This window comes from Malania oleifera, chromosome 6 (assembly GCF_029873635.1).
Source record: "Malania oleifera isolate guangnan ecotype guangnan chromosome 6, ASM2987363v1, whole genome shotgun sequence".
Lineage (NCBI taxonomy): Eukaryota > Viridiplantae > Streptophyta > Magnoliopsida > Santalales > Ximeniaceae > Malania > Malania oleifera.
Window position 1 is genome coordinate 2,923,851 of NC_080422.1, and position 16,898 is coordinate 2,940,748.

Sequence of the window (16,898 nt, forward strand, 5' to 3'; positions counted from 1 at the left end):
TAGAATCTGAAAAACAACACTCAAAAAATGCTTCTAACAAAAGCTTGTGAATACAATTCAAATTCCTAACACATTAACATATGATATAACTTAAAGCTCATGAACGTATGAAAACGATACAATTGTTTTGTGTATGATATGCTTCAACACACAAAACCCTTTTTATTAAAAAAAAAAAAAAACTCCCAAGAAAAGAAATATTTGAAATGCTTTGGAGAATTTTAGGGTTCTCAGTTCACTTTGCAAAGATGCACAAATATTATGTGAACTTGTTAAAAGCTTTATCTTGAATGTTTTATCAATCTATATCAAAAAGTTTTCTATCAAATATTTAATCACAACCCGATCTTTGTAATATGTAAATATATACAATAAGTAATTCAAAGATTAAAATACTGAGTATAGGATTTTCAAAACAAAATATCCTTCAATAAGATAAATATTTATGAATACCAAGGATATATATTCAAGTGTTTTAATATATCCAAAATATGAATCTTTTAACTTAATACACACTTGAATCAAACCATTCAATCAATCACACAACCTTAATCAAGTAATGATCTTGTTTAAAAAATAAATATGTATATGTATATTCACATCCAAGATCAACATTTTAATACTTAATCAAAAATAGATTTTTCAATAATAAGCTCTATGAACACTATGTATATATATACTGTTGAATAAAAAACCAATCAACCAAAAGCTAAACAACTTTATCAAGTAATGATCTTTTCAAAAACAATTTTTATATGTATGTGCACACTCAAGATCAAACTTTAATAATGTTCAATAACAAGTAATGAGATGAGAAGTTCTTGAAAATAATAACTTGAATGATCAAACTTCAATACTAGAATGAAAATCTAGATGAGTAAACAAGTTCCCTTCAAGATTCTGAGTTGATGTGCCCAAGTTTAATGATTAGAAATTGAAGCGTAGGCAATCGTATAGCAATAGGAGCAAGTTTTCCAATATTCTTTCAATAAGATGTGTTCTTCTCTTTCTTGTGTGCCTTAGATTTGTTCTAGGGTTTAGATATTCATTATATATAGTGTCTTACCCTTAGGATTGATCTTAATCGTTGGATCAAAGAAATAGCTTGCGAGTTTGTTTGATAAAAATTCAAATTTTAAGTTTCCCGTTCAAGCGCCTGAGGGTGAATGCCCAGGCGACCAAAGTCCCTTGACCCTTTGAAAAATTAACTTGGGATGTAGGGTCAGGTGCCTAAAGATAGGGTTAGGCTCCTGAAGTGGTTCAGGCGTCTGAGGTTCCATGGTCAGGCGACCGAAGTGCCTCGACCAACTTGCTGTGTTTCCCATTAATTCTTCAGGCTACCGAACTTAATCTTCAGGCTCCTAAAGAAATTCTTCAGGCTACTGAGGGTGAGTTCAGGATACTGAAGTCCTCTTTTTCTCAATTTTCCTTTTCTAATTTTAAAATCTATTTTTCTTGGATATTTTATAAAACATATTTTCTATGATTTTAAAAGTATTTCTAAGTCCATGAAAGTCTCCTAATGATATACATGAAATGCATGAATCCTAAAATCATTCTAAGTTTTGTTGAGCCTCAAATTAAATCATATGAAAATGTAAGTATATGAGTTCTAAATACCCATTCCCAAGATGTTCTTGAACTTTGCCGCTTGCATCTTGATTCTCGTACTCTGAGTTCCATGGATCTTGCCAAGACATGTTAGCTTTACTTTGTGGCTTCCATGACTCTTTATCCTTCCTTGCATACTTAATATAGTTTGTGTTCACAAACTCAATGCGCAGATCAAATACCAAGCGATTTGTCATTATCAAAACAGGATTGGACTCGTAGAGTCAACACCATCACTAAAAGACTAAAACCATCACTATAGAATCAATAATTTTAGGGCTCAAATTTATCACTAAAGGCCAAATATTAGTGACAGTTTAATAACCATTACTAATAGTATATTATTAGTGACAGTTTTAATAACCGTCACTAAAGCGTAATATTAGTGACGGTTTGTTGACCGTCACTAAAATAATCATGTTAGTGATGATTATTAAAACCGTCACTAACACTTAGGCTTTAGTGACGAATTTGAGCCGAGAATATGTATAATTTATAGTGAGGATCGTAGGTTATTAGTGACGATTTTTTTTCGTCACTAATGCACCACTATTAGTGACGGTTTGTATAATTGGTCACTAATAAGTATTTGTCACCGCAGATATGGTGACTAATTTAAAACCCTCACTAATATTGATTGAATCGTGACTAATACTATTAGTGAAGATTTTTTATTGTTAGTGACAATTTAAAACCGTCTTTAATAACCTTATTTATTGAAGTGCCAATAGGCTTTGGGCGCTCACCAAACACTTCTTGTAACGACTTGCTAAATTCTATCAATATTTTATAATTTTCCTATATTAATTACTATGAAATTCCATATCTCTGATACCTTCTGATATACATACATACATATATATATATATACATATATATATATATATATATATATATATACATATATATATATATGTATATATATATATATATAACTATCAACCTATGCAGCAGGAAGCTGTATCCATATAACCATAAACACATATATACACAATACCAGAGTGCTAAGATGTTCCCAAAATATGCATATACATATTTTGACGAGGCAGCACTGAATTAATCTCCCCAAAAAATGCTAAGATGTATATGCATATACATCTATTCCTAAAAAAGAAACCCTTATCTATGCTAGAGCTACATAAAAGTTAATCTCCCAAAAAATGCTCACTCTATTGACAAGGAAGCACTGAAGCTCCTTTACTTGCGAGCCTGATCTGCTCGCCTACCTAAATCATCTGAAAAATGTTAAAGTAATGGAATGAGACAACGTTTAGTAAGACGAAATATGCTATTACTAGAGTGTGGAAAATGCGTTACATTTCTATAAAAATTTGAATCTGTAAAATCTTGAATAACTGAATTTGGAAATACAAGTACAAATAATATATAATACCACCTTGTTCATGTTACTTATGTAACTGTCTTTATAAGTTTTCTATTTATAATACTTCTAATATACATAAGTACATCCTCTATTTTTGTAAACTATATTGTTGGCCTAACTGGGATTTTCAATCTTGTTTTGATGATAACAAAATGAAGGATGCTTTAACATATGGTGTTGAGTGATTTAATTTAGGTAAAAGGACACTCGCGATTGATATGTTGAAGTTCAATGTCAATCCAGTGGAAGCTTCTCAGAATATTGAGGTCAATGAAGGACAAATGAAGAGGTTAAAGGCCAAAACAATACTTAAAGTCAAAAGTGAACCTCGAGAGGCTGAAGGAAGCTGAAGGACCTAGTGCTTAAAGAAAACCATGATTAGAAGGACTATTGTAAGTATTTCAAAGCCAAATGTTATTTAGATATGTGAAACTCTCATAAATCAAGAGAAACTAAAAAACACCTTGTTAAAAGAGCTTAAAATATGTTTTTTTTTTTCATTTTGAAGCTCATTAGGCAAAGTTTAAGTATTGAAACACATTTTTCAAAGTTAAACAAGTTAATATTCCAAGATTAATTAAGCAAGGAAGAGTTTAATTCAATAATTTAATTAAATGAGGAAATTGCTCTTTGGAAAAATTTTGAATTTCAAAATTAGTTCAATAATTTAATTAAATGAGGAAATTGTTCTTTGGAAAAACTTTGAATTTCAAAGTTAATTCAATAATTTAATGCTACCTAAATAAATGAGAAAATTGTTCTTTGGAAAAATTTTGAATTTCAAAATTAATTCAATAATTTATTGCTACCTAATTAAATGAGAAAATTGTTTTTTGAAAAATTTTGAATTTCAAAATTAATTCAATAATTTAATGCTACCTAATTTAATGAGGAAATTATTCTTTTAAAAAAGCCTATAAATACCTCTTTGGGTAATGAAAAATAAGATATAGAATACACAAGAAAAGTGATCAAACAGTCAATACGTTGAAGTTCTTCCTATGCTGAAATTATCCTTGAGTTCCATTTGCTCACATCTTTTGTTGGAGAGAAATTCTACAATTTTGGTAGATTGAGAATATCAAAGCTTGGTTCCAGGTTGCAATTCAAATTTTTTTTTAAAGAACCATCGGTGATTTTTAAAACTTTAGAGCTTCACATGTTCTATATTGCTTTGGTTTTTTGAAGTACAATTTAGAACTTAATTTGTACAACTTGCTCTGAATTGTGAGAGTATTTTTTTGTACGTAGAATTTATCTTGTACTCTTGTAGATTGTAACGATTCCAGGTTTGTTGGATCGTTGGCTAGGCGAGGGGATATCGCTTAGAGAGGTGCTGTTCTAGCCTAATTGAAGGAGTGACCAAACGAGGGTATATCGTTTGGAGAGGCAGACTCTAGCCTACTGAAGGAGTGTATAAAGGTATTGTTCTGTCCGTTAAAGGAATAGGTTTAGTGAATCCTTTGGTGGTTTTCCAAAGGCAAGGACGTAGGTTGGGTATAAGCCGAACCTCGTAAAAATATTGTCTCAGTCTCTCTTCCCTTACTCTTTTTATTTTTAGTACACATACAATTGTGTGAATGTTTTAAATATCTGAATTATATATACTATATGAATTAGATATTAAATAAACTTAAAGCTTAATTTGTTTTTGGAATTTCGGAAACCGAAAGAGAGTACGTTAGTTGATCAATCTTTTGCGGAAACTGTAAAGTAGTACGTTGATTGATTCAACACCCCAAGACTCTTTAACTTAAAGTTTATTTATGGTCTAAGTATTTGGAAAGAGTGATTGGATGTGGTATTGAATATCAAATTGAGAGACAAACCTTATATATACAACGTTTGATTCAAACTGATATACCCAAGGCTGACAACAAAAGCTATATTGTGATTGAATGGTTTAAAGTTTGATATTGAGTGGATTGTGTTTATTTTCCAAAGAGTATTGAATCTTGAAAATCTAAATAGTGCTGTAGTTAACTTATACTTGGCAAATCAATTGGTTGTTTGATTGAACCTTGTTTCGATCATTTGTGGATTGAATTTTGTTTTTTGTGTATTTGATAAAACAACAAGAAAACATGAATTCATTAAAAAGACTTAAAAGAAGTTAAGGATTTTTGAAGAGGATTAAAAGAATTTTTAAAACCCAATTCACCCCCCTCTTGGGACTACACCTTAGGTTTCAATTGGTATTAGATACCGGTTATAGAAAAACCTAACAAGTAACTATATAAAGATCAAAATGGCACAAATAGGAGTAGCTCCCTTTGGCGAGGGTCAATCCTCAACTAGGCCACCCATTTTTTGTGGAATAAATTACACCTTTTGGAAGCAACGAATGAGAATATACCTTCAAACAATGGACTAGAAGGCATGGAATGTTGTAACAAATGGAAATTTAATCCCCACTAAGTTAGTTGATGGAAAAGAAGTACGTAAAGAAGATAAAAAACTAAATGACTCAGTGTAACGACCCCGACCTGCCACGTGGGCTTGGAGTGCTACTTTAGTGACGTCAGTGTACCTGATACCTTATTCATCAAATATAAAATACACATACGTAGCGGAAATAAAATATAAAATCCTCAAATTACTTTACCAGAGTTCTTACTATCTTTATACACAAAGGTATCCATTTTCATATAACTATATCCCAAAAAACTAAACAAAATTAAAATCTCTATTTACACACTACCTACATAAATTTACACCACTAGCCCGACTTCTCTAGCCCGCTAGACCCGATCTCTAGGATTTCCTGAAAAGACAGTTTGTAAAGTAGGGGTGAGACATAACTTAGTAAGGGAAAGACTAAGTTAATGTCAGTGTGTGGCCAGTATGCATTTAGTGTATAGAAAATAACCAGTTCGCTAAGTAGTTAAACACATTTATGAAAACATTTTTATTTCACACTTACACACACAATTAGCCGTGGATAAGGAAGATTACCCACCCATACAAGTAGGTTCCCTCTGCTCTAGTAGCATTACTGTTATCAGGGCACTCACCTTTCTCAATAAGCCCTCGAAGTTATCTTGTTAATTAAGCATATTCACATAAATTGACAGATATGCATATAAGACACTCCCTGTGACAAACACACCATTTACATCCCCATGGCATGGGTTGTGCGGCCCGAAGGCTGGACTAATGTCCTGGGGGATCCACCCAGACAGTAGTCATCCATACTCTTTGCTAACATACTCCGCTGGTACACGCAGTTCCAACTGCTAGTTCGATTGCCCTCTCCCAAGGGTGCATTCTCCTTACGTAGGCAAATTAGACAAGGCCACCCTGCACCTCTCAACAGAGGTGTGGGTGCACATGGCCACATAACAAATCTCTAGCAATGGTATCGTGCTCACACTACACTGGTCCCCAGGGTTCCTAAAGCATATCATGCAATTTAAATAATAGAAAATATCATTTAAAACATCATTTCACATATATTTCTTGTTAATCCAAGAACCCGGTCCCTGACCAAAAATACAATTCGACATATAGCTATAAAAAAAAACTCGGCCCTCTGCCGTCAAATAATAATCTTGGCCCTTGGCCAATCAAACAATACCCGGCCACTGGCCCTCAGTTCAAACCCCTGCATTTCATAAACAGTTCCAGTATTTTCACAAGCGTTTCCAGTATTTTCACAACCATCCTAGTATTTCTCGAACAATTCAGTATTTCAAAATCGCAAATCCAGATATATAATAATCCATTCAAATTAAATCATCTACCACATAATTTTCTACATTTTAACAAATCCATATAAATAAACAAGCTTTCCATCATTCATTTTATTCAAAAATATCATACCGTATATCCTACATTTGTAAAACCCATTTCGAACGATTGTCTTCCAAAATAGCATTTAAATTCCTAAATGAATAAATAAATAAATAATATATGTATATATTAATTTAATCGGTTCGAATCAAATAAAATTCTTGACTTAACTTACTCCCCTTACCTGATTCCTGAAAAAGCTCGCTAACACTTCGGCCTACGCCCCAGGTATTCAAAAACCCCTGAAATCCTGAAATTCAAATTTCACCATATTATCCGTCATAATTCCTAGAGTAACTTTCCCTAAAATTTTCCTAAATTTTTAATACCCTAAATAGCCCAATAAAAGTCTAAATTATCAAACTTACCTCCGATTTAGGATTGGTACCCCCGAACTCTAATTTGAAAACTCGCTCCGACTAGATTGTAGAGAATCTCCCCATGAGTCTCCTGACAATTTCCGTTTGTTAATGGGGCTCATAATTTAAGAGAAATTGAGATAAGTTTGAGATTTGACCTTACCCCAAGAGATATGCCTACGTTGCTCCTACGACATATCTGTTCCAGCAGAAATGTCGGTGGCGGCGAGTAGAGCCCAACGGTATTTTCGGATTTTTGATCGGCCGAATAATGGAGACGAGATGAAGGAGAGTGGGAGAGAAGGAATGAAGGAGATATTGACGCAGACTGAGATAGAAGAAGAAGAAGAAATAATAAAAGAAAGGTTTTGTTTCCTGATCCTTCAGGAAACTTAACTGATATATATATATATATATATATATATATATATATATATATATATATATATACACTATATTATTTAATTAATAATAATAATTAATTAATATTTTATTATTATTATTTTAAATTTTAAATTTTAATTTAATTTAATTTTAATTTAAATATATATATATTTAATTAATTTTAATTTTAATTTTTTTTTAGGATTACTATATTCTCCCCTCCTTACAAAAATTTCGTTCTCGAAATTTGTTAACTATTACCAATCACATTCTTAACTCACTACCCCTGTCTACAAAAGAGTCGGTAGCCACCCACATAGCAGCCCCGTCCCAAGTTTATTTACTACCCTCACTTATGGCGGAGGAATACCGTGGTTACAATACTACCTTTGGGAAATTACAATATCCATAACAAATTTTCCCAAAGACTATCCCTAATTAAAACTATAAAAAACTAACCACACAACCTACTTTAATCTCTTTACATACACTATACCCTTACCCATCTGGTACTAGCCCTCGCTGAACAGCTGTGGGTACTTCTGGCGTATTTCCGTTTCTAACTCCCAAGAAGCCTCCTCAACTGCATGATTTCGACATAACACCTTCACTAACGATATATCCTTTGTACGCAGTTCCTGTATTTTTCGATCCAAAATCTGAACTGGTACCTCCTCGTATGCTAGAGTATCCCCGATTTCCAACAATTCATAACTGATCACGTGCGAGGGGTTTGGAACATACCTCCTCAACATGGACACGTGAAACACGTCGTGTATCCTGGACAACACTGGGGGTAGTGCTATCTTGTACGCCGCCGAACCAATCCTCTCCAAAATCTCGAGTGGCCTAATGTATCTAGGGCTCAGTTTGCCCTTCTTTCCATACCTCATCGCCCCTTCATCGGAGCAATCCTTAAGAATATCATATCCTCTATTTCAAATTCTAGCTCCCGTCGGCGAGTATCCGCATAACTTTTCTGCCGACTCTGGGCTGCTTTAATCCTTTCTCTAATAAGTTCAACCTTTGTAGAGGCCTGCTGAACAAGTTTTGGTCCCAAAATCTGCCGCTCACCTACTTCATCCTAGTAAAATAGAAATCTGCACCGACGACCATACAAAGCCTCATATGGTGCCATTCCAATGCTGTTCTGGTGACTGTTATTGTATGCAAACTCAACCAACGACAAATATCGGATCCAACTACCCCCAAAATCTAACACACATGCCCGCAGCATATCCTCGAGAATCTGAATGGTTCGTTCGGACTATCCATCAGTCTGAGGGTGAAATGCAGTACTGAAAGTGAGTTAAGAACCCAATGCTCCCTGTAAACTCTTCCAAAAATGGGAAGTGAACCGCGGATCCCGATCTGAAACGATGGACACAACCACGCCATGTATTCTGACTATCTCCTGAACATAGAGTTCTGCCAGCTTATCCATAGAATAATTGGTTCTAACCGAAATGAAATGGGCAGTCTTCATCAATCAGTCAACCACTACCCATATGGCATTCTACCCATGCAACGCTGAAGGCAATCCCGATACAAAGTCCATAGAGATATGCTCCCACTTCTCTAGTGGTTGAAGTGGTCCTGTTGGCCTTTGGTATTCTGCCTTCACCTGCTGACATGTCAAACACTGACCCAAAAATTTAGCAATTTCCCTCTTCATGTTACTTCACCAGAATGTTTCATGCAAGTCTCTATACATCTTCGTGCTACCTGGGTGAACAGTATAGAGAGAACGGTGAGCTTCCCCTAGAATCGTCCTCTTTATCTCTGGGTCATCTGGAACACACAATCGAGTGTGAAATCTGAGAGCTCTATCCTCAGCAACATTAAAGTATGTGTGCTGCCATCTTGTATATTCTCTACAATCTCCACCAACTCTGCATCTTTCAACTAAACTATTCTGATTCTTTCCCGTAAAGTCGGTTGAACCACCAGACTAGAAATGAGGGCCTGATGATTCCCTTCTACCAATTCTACACCCAACCTCTCTAGGTCCATCATGATATGATGAGAAGCCATAACTACTGAGGCTGACGTACCCCTAAATTTCTGGATTAATGCATCGGCTACCACGTTCGCCTTTCTTGGGTGATAGCTAATGGTGCAGTTGTAATCCTTTATCAACTTGAGCCATCTGCGTTGCCTCATATTCAACTCCTTCTGGGTGAATAAATACTTGAGACTCTTATGGTCAGTAAAGATCTCGCACCTTATACCATAAAGGTAGTTTCGTTAGATCTTCAATGCAAACACAACTATTACTAGCTCCAAGTCGTGCATAGGATAGTTCTTTTCATACTCTTTCAACTGAAGAGATGCATACGCAATGACTTTCCCCTGCTGCATTAGAACACAACCAAGTCCCTTCTGCGATGTGTCACTGTAAATTACAAATCCACCCTCACCTGATGGAAGGGCCAACACAGGGGTAGTGACTAGACGCTGCTTCAATTCTTGGAAGCTCTGCTCGCACTCGTCGGTCCAGTCAAACTTCACATTCTTCCTCGTGAGTCGCGTCAAAGAACTTGATAATCTGGAGAACCCCTCGACAATCAGCGGTAGTATCTGACAAGGCCAAGAAAAATTCTGACTTCTTGCACGTTCTTCGGCCTTGGTCAATCAACTACAACCTTTACTTTGCTCGGATCCACTGAAATCCCTTCCTTCGATACCACATAACCCAAAAATGCAACCTGCTCTAGCCAGAATTCACATTTCTTAAGTTTAGCAAATAACTTCTTTTCCTTAAGTACCTGAAGTACTAGTCTCAGATGAGTTTCATGCTCCTCAGGGCTTTTCGAATAGACCAAAATATCACAATAACAAACTGGTCTAAGTACTTGTGGAATACCCTATTCATCAAATCCATAAATACCGTTGGAGCATTTGTCAACCCGAACGACATAACCAATAACTCATAATGGTCGTACCGAGTCCGAAAAACAGTCTTCAATACATCATCTGATGTAATCTTTACCTGATGATATCTAGATCGCAGATCGATTTTAGAGAAAATTTGTGTACCCTGAAGCTGATCAAACAGGTCGTCAATTCGGGGTAATGGATACTTGTTCTTCACTGTTACCTTATTAATCTCTCGGTAGTCAATGCACATCCTCATCGACCCATACTTCTTCTTCACAAACAACACCGGTGCACCCCAGGGTGATACACTCGGTCTGATAAACCCCCTGTCTAGAAGCTCTTGTAGTTGCTCCTTTAACTACTTTAATTCAGCTGGAGCCATTCTATATGGGGCTTTGGGGATTAGTGCTGTCCCTGGGATCATATCAATTGCAAATTCCACCTCAGAATCAAGAGGCAACCCCGGTAAATCCTCTGGAAAAACATCAGAGAACTCCCTTATCACTGGGATATCTTCCAACTTGAGTTCCTCCTTCGGCGCTTCCTTCACCATTGCTAGGTAACCCTGACATCCCCCCAAAAGTAACCTCTTCCCTTGGATAGCCAAAAGGATTTGTGGTGCTGAACGCACACACAACCCGACAAATACAAACTCCTGCTCCCCAGGAGGTCTGAATACCACCTCCTTACTACAACAGTCAATGGTTGCATACCTAGATGCCAACCAGTCCATGCCCAGAATAATGTCAAAACCATGCATATCAAGGACTATCAAATTAGCAAGCAGCACTCTCCCCTGAATTTCTATTGGATAATCCCTGATCACCTTACTACATACTAGCACTAACCCTGTCAGTGTGCCCACTACTAACTCTGTCTCAAATAGTTGAGCCTCTAACCCACATAGTTTAACAAATCCCTGAGACACAAACGAGTAGGTTGCACCTAAATCAAATAATACAATAACACTATCTGATAGTATGTAAATAGGATATAACCCAATTTAGAAATTTCACCTTTAACATAATTAATGCAACTATGGAATAATGGAATTGATATAATATATAGGCTCTAATTTAATAATTCATATTCCAATTCAATCACAAAACCATTGAGGTAAAAATCTCCATCCTAACATTAACTTCATACACATACCCACTCATACTAACATTCCAACCTAAATTTCCCGAGTTCAAGTCCCTCAACCTAGAAACGAAACCATCGATGGATTTACCATGGTTTTCTAAAACTCACGACTGATTTAGAAAATCACAGAATTCCGTCAATAAATATCTGCCTCCAAGCTTCCAGATTAAAACCCATCTTAACCTACCCAATCCTATCCCTATCTTATCTCAACCTATACTCTGGTAATTATCAATCCTCGAAGTCTGCAGAACCTAACAAACCTAGGCTTTGATACCACCTATAACGACCCCGACCTGCCACGTGGGCCCGGAGTGCTACTTTAGTGACGTCAGTGTACCTGATACCTTATTCATCAAGTATAAAATACACATACACAGCCAAAATAAAATATAAAATCCTCAAATTACATTACCAGAGTTCTAACTATCTTTATACACAAAGGTATCCATTTTCATATCACTACATCCCATAAAACTAAAAAAAATTTAAATCTCTATCTACACACTACCTACATAAATTTACACCACTAGCCCAGCTCCTCTAGCCCACTAGACCCGATCTCTAGGATTTAATGAAAAGACAGTTTGTAAAGTAGGGGTGATGCATAACTCAGTAAGGGAAAGACTAAGTCAATGTCAGTGTGTGGCCAGTATGCATTTAGTGTATAGAAAATAACCAGTTCACCAAGCAGTTAAACACATTTATGAAAAAATTCTTATTTCACACTCACACACACAATTAGCCGAGGATAGGGAAGATTACCCGCCCATATAAGTAGCTTCCCTCTGCTCTAGTACCATTACTGCTACCAGGGCACTCACCTTTTTCAGTAGGCTCTCAAAGTTATCTTATTAATTAACCATAATCACATAAATTAACAGATATGCATATAAGACACTCCCTGTGACAAACACACCATTTACATCCCCATGGCACGGGTTGTGCGGCCTGAAAGCTGGACTAATGTCTTGGGGGATCCACCTAGACAGTAGTCATCCATACTCTTCGCTAACATACTCCGCTGGTACACGAAGTTCCAACTGCTGGTCCAATTGCCCTCTCCCAAGGGTGCATTCTCCTTACGTAGGCAAATTAGACAAGGCCACCCTATACCTCTCAACACAGGTGTGGGCGCACATGGCCACATAACAAATCTCTAGCAACGGTACCGTGCTCACACTACACTGGTCTCCAGGGTTCCTAAAGCATATCATGCAATTTAAATAATAGAAAATATCATTTAAAACATCATTTCACATATATTTCTTGTTAATCCAAAAACCCGGCCCCCGGCCAAAAATACAATTCGACATATAGCCATCAAATAAAACTCGGCCCTCGACCATCAAATAATAATCTTGGCCCTTGGCCAATCAAACAATACTTGGCCACTAGCCATCAGTTCAAACCCCTGCATTTCATAAACAGTTCCAGTATTTTCACAAGCATTTCTAGTATTTTCACAACCATCCTAGTATTTCTCGAACAATTCAGTATTTAAAAATCGCAAATCCAGATATATAATAATCCATTCAAGTTAAATCATCTGCCACACAATTTTCTATATTTTAACAAATCCATATAAATAAACAAGCTTTCCACTGTTCATTTTATTCAAAAATATCATACCGTATATCCTACATTTGTAAAACCCATTTCGAACGGTTGGTTTCCAAAATAGCATTTAAATTCCCAAATGAATAAATAAATAAATATATTAATTTAATCGGTTCAAATTAAATAAAATTCCCGACTTAACTTAATCCCCTTACCTGATTCCTGAAAAAGCCCGCTAACACTCTAGCCTACGCCCCAGGTATTCAAAAACCCCTGAAATCCTGAAATTCAAACTTCACCATATTATCCGTCATAATTCCTAAAGCAACTTTTCCTAAAATTTACCTAAGTTTTGAATACCCTAAATAGCCCAATAACAATCTAAATTATCAAACTTACCCCTGATTTAAGATTGGTACCCCGGAACTCTAATTTGAAAACTCGCTCCGGTTAGATTGTAGAGAATCTCCCCACGAGTCTCCTAACAATTTTCGTTTGTTAATGGGGCTCATAATTTAAGAGAAATTAAGGTGAGTTTGAGATTTAACCTTACTCCAAGAGATATGCCTACGTCGCTCCTACGACATATCCGCTCCAGTAGAAATGTTGGTGGTGGCGAGCAAGGCCCAATGGTATTATCGGATTTTTGATCGGCCGAATAATGGAGATGAGATGGAGGAGAGTGGGAGAGAAGGAATGAAGGAGATATTGACGCAGATTGAGACAAAAGAAGAAAAAGAAGAAGAAGAAATAATAAAAAAAAGGTTTTTTTTCCTGATCCTTCAGGAAACTTAACTGATATATATACTATATTATTATTATTATTATTATTATTATTATTATTATATTATATTAATTAATTAATAATAAAAATAATAATTAATTAATATTTTATTATTATTATTTTTAAAATTTTTAATTTTAATTTTAATTTAATTTAAATATATTATTTTTAATTAATTATAATTATAATTATAATTTTAATATATAATTTTTAGGCTTACTACACTCAGATTATAAAATATTGCAAATTAACTCAAGTGCAATAAATGCCTTATATTGTGCACTCGATGTAAATGAATTTAATAGAGCAATGACGTGTAAAGCAGCCAAGGAGATTTGGGATAAATTGGAAGTAACCTATGAACGCACGGTAGACGTTAGGAAAAGTAGAATCGATATGTTAACCAGTGAATATGAAACTTTTAGGATGAATTCCGATGAAAGTATAACAAGCATGTACACTAGATTCACCCATATCATAAACTCACTAAGTGCCTTAGGAAAAAAACTTATTCCACTTATGAGATGATCCGCAAAATTCTAAGAGCACTTCCACCTATTTGGGAATCGAAAGCTATTGCAATAATGAAAGGTAGGAACCTTAAAACTACTTCTTTAGATGAACTAATAGGTTCTCTACTCACATATGAAATGTCAATGAATCATAGGAATGGTAAAACCAAGGCTCAAGAATCTATAACATTTAAAGCTTCAAAAGAAAACTCTAGTAGTGAAAAAGAGTTGGATGAAGATGAACTAGACTTCATATCCAAGAAACTTACAACAATTCTGGGAAGGAAAAACAAATTCAAAAGAAGAAACCAAAACTCCGAATCAGATGAAGAAGAAATTAGCAAGAAGAAATCAAGAAATAAAATTCCTACATGTTATAATTGCAATAAAGGTGGACATATAAAATCGGAATGTCCACTACTTAAAAAGGATTCCAAAAAGAAAAAGGCAATGAAAGCCACTTGGGATAATCTAGATATAAGTAGCTCCGATGATGTATCAAGTAACCAAGGGTTGCTTATATGGCATGGGACGATGATGAAGAACATTGTTCCTCATCCAAATCAGATAATGAATATGACAGTGGTTCATCTAATGAATCTGATGATGATGAGAGTATGCCATCTTATGAAGAACTTCAAAATGATTTATTCAAGGTTCATAAGATGTTAGTTAACGTGATTAAAAGATACACATAATTGAAAAACAAGAATGAAGGAGTTATGAAAGAGTTAGATGCTAAAAATCTTAATGAAAATGAAAAAGATTTGAAAATCAAGAAGTTAGAAAGCAAAAATGAAAAATTGATGAAAGAAATAGAAGTTCTAAGACTCCAAACTTCTATGGAAATTGAGAAAGACATATACATTTATGAATTAAAAAGTAAAATCAATAACTTGTCTCAAGAAATAGTGAAATCACAAGCAAATGTAGATGGAAAGAAAGATATAGAGATAAATGATCTCAAAAGATAAATTGAAGATAAAGAAAAGGTCATTTACAATTTTACTAGAGGGAAAGAAAATTTTGATAAAATAATTGGATCACAAAGAATGTCCCTAAACAAAGAAGGCATAGGATTTAATGGAACTGAGAATAAAAGAAAAAAGAATCTCTACCTGGGGTACTTTACAAAAGCCTCAAAAAATTATGCTAGCATCTCTTCTAATGCTTATACTCACACTATATGCTACCCATGTAAGAAGAAGGGACATATAAAGTTTGAATGTCCATTAAAGAGGAAAGATGTGAAAATTAAACAAGTCTTGAAAGTAAAAGAAACTTCTCCTGTTAAAACATCAATACCTAAGAAAATATGAGTACTAAGATAAAAGTCAAGTTCAAAAATCAAGGACTCCATAGATGTTAGGCATTCCTTTTAGAAACTAGGAAAGAAACTTAAACACATCTTCTACAAGGATATTGAACCGATTGATATGAAAAGATGAGTTTGAGGAAGCCTAATGATCATATTAAAACTAATGAAAATTGTTGGCCTAAATCAATGAATGAAAAGTACTGATATTTCTAAAATACTATTTTTACCATGATTTTGTAACAGCTGAAATAACCATAACATTATATATACTGAGCTGAATGAACTGTAATAACTAGATATCTGAAATGTCTGTATAACTGAATAACTGACTTATCTGATTAATTGTATAAACTAAACATTATGGTTTTGAAATGGGTATAACATAATATTCTGAAAAATATTGTAAAATACAAGTTTCTGTGCGTATACCGAAAATCATGGTATTTTGAAAATTATGAAAATCTTATACTAAACTAATAATAAACTCACGCCACACAATTAAATATTGATATTATCAGGCTCTGAAACTGCATAAATAATCTGAATAATAACTTACCGAAAAACATATAATTTATACTGAATCATAACAGGTTTGCCTCGCATAGCATATTTCCCTTACTTTATCTCTGAAAAGTCCCTACTATACTCTGATCTTATATCCGCAGGGTTCTCTACTCAACACCTTGAAAATGACATTTCCCAGAATAAAACATCAGTATTTTCTAGCACACAACATTTTCTATAACTGTGGAAAAGGTTAAAACTGGATAAAATACCTTATCCTGAGATTGGGATGAATTCCAAACCAACTTCTCCAACGATTAGTTTCGGCAAACTTGTAAAGAACTTTACCAGGAGCGTCGTGGTGGCTTCAGATCTTCAATCCGGCGAGAAATGGAGCCGGGATCGAAGAGAGAAGGGGAGGGAAACGTAGAGAGAGAGAGAGAGAGAGAGAGAGAGAGAGAGAGAGAGAGAGAGAGAGAGAGAGAGAAGGTTTCTGCGCTGAAAATTTTGTTAAAAATCCGAGTTTCAGCTATTTATTGAGCCGAATTCGTCGACGAGACACGTGACCTCGTCGACAAGGCCTGTAGAAAGTTCAACGACAAACCTGCACTCTCGTCGACGAATTTTAGACTTCCAAAAATCCTCTCTCGGTATCTTCTCGTCA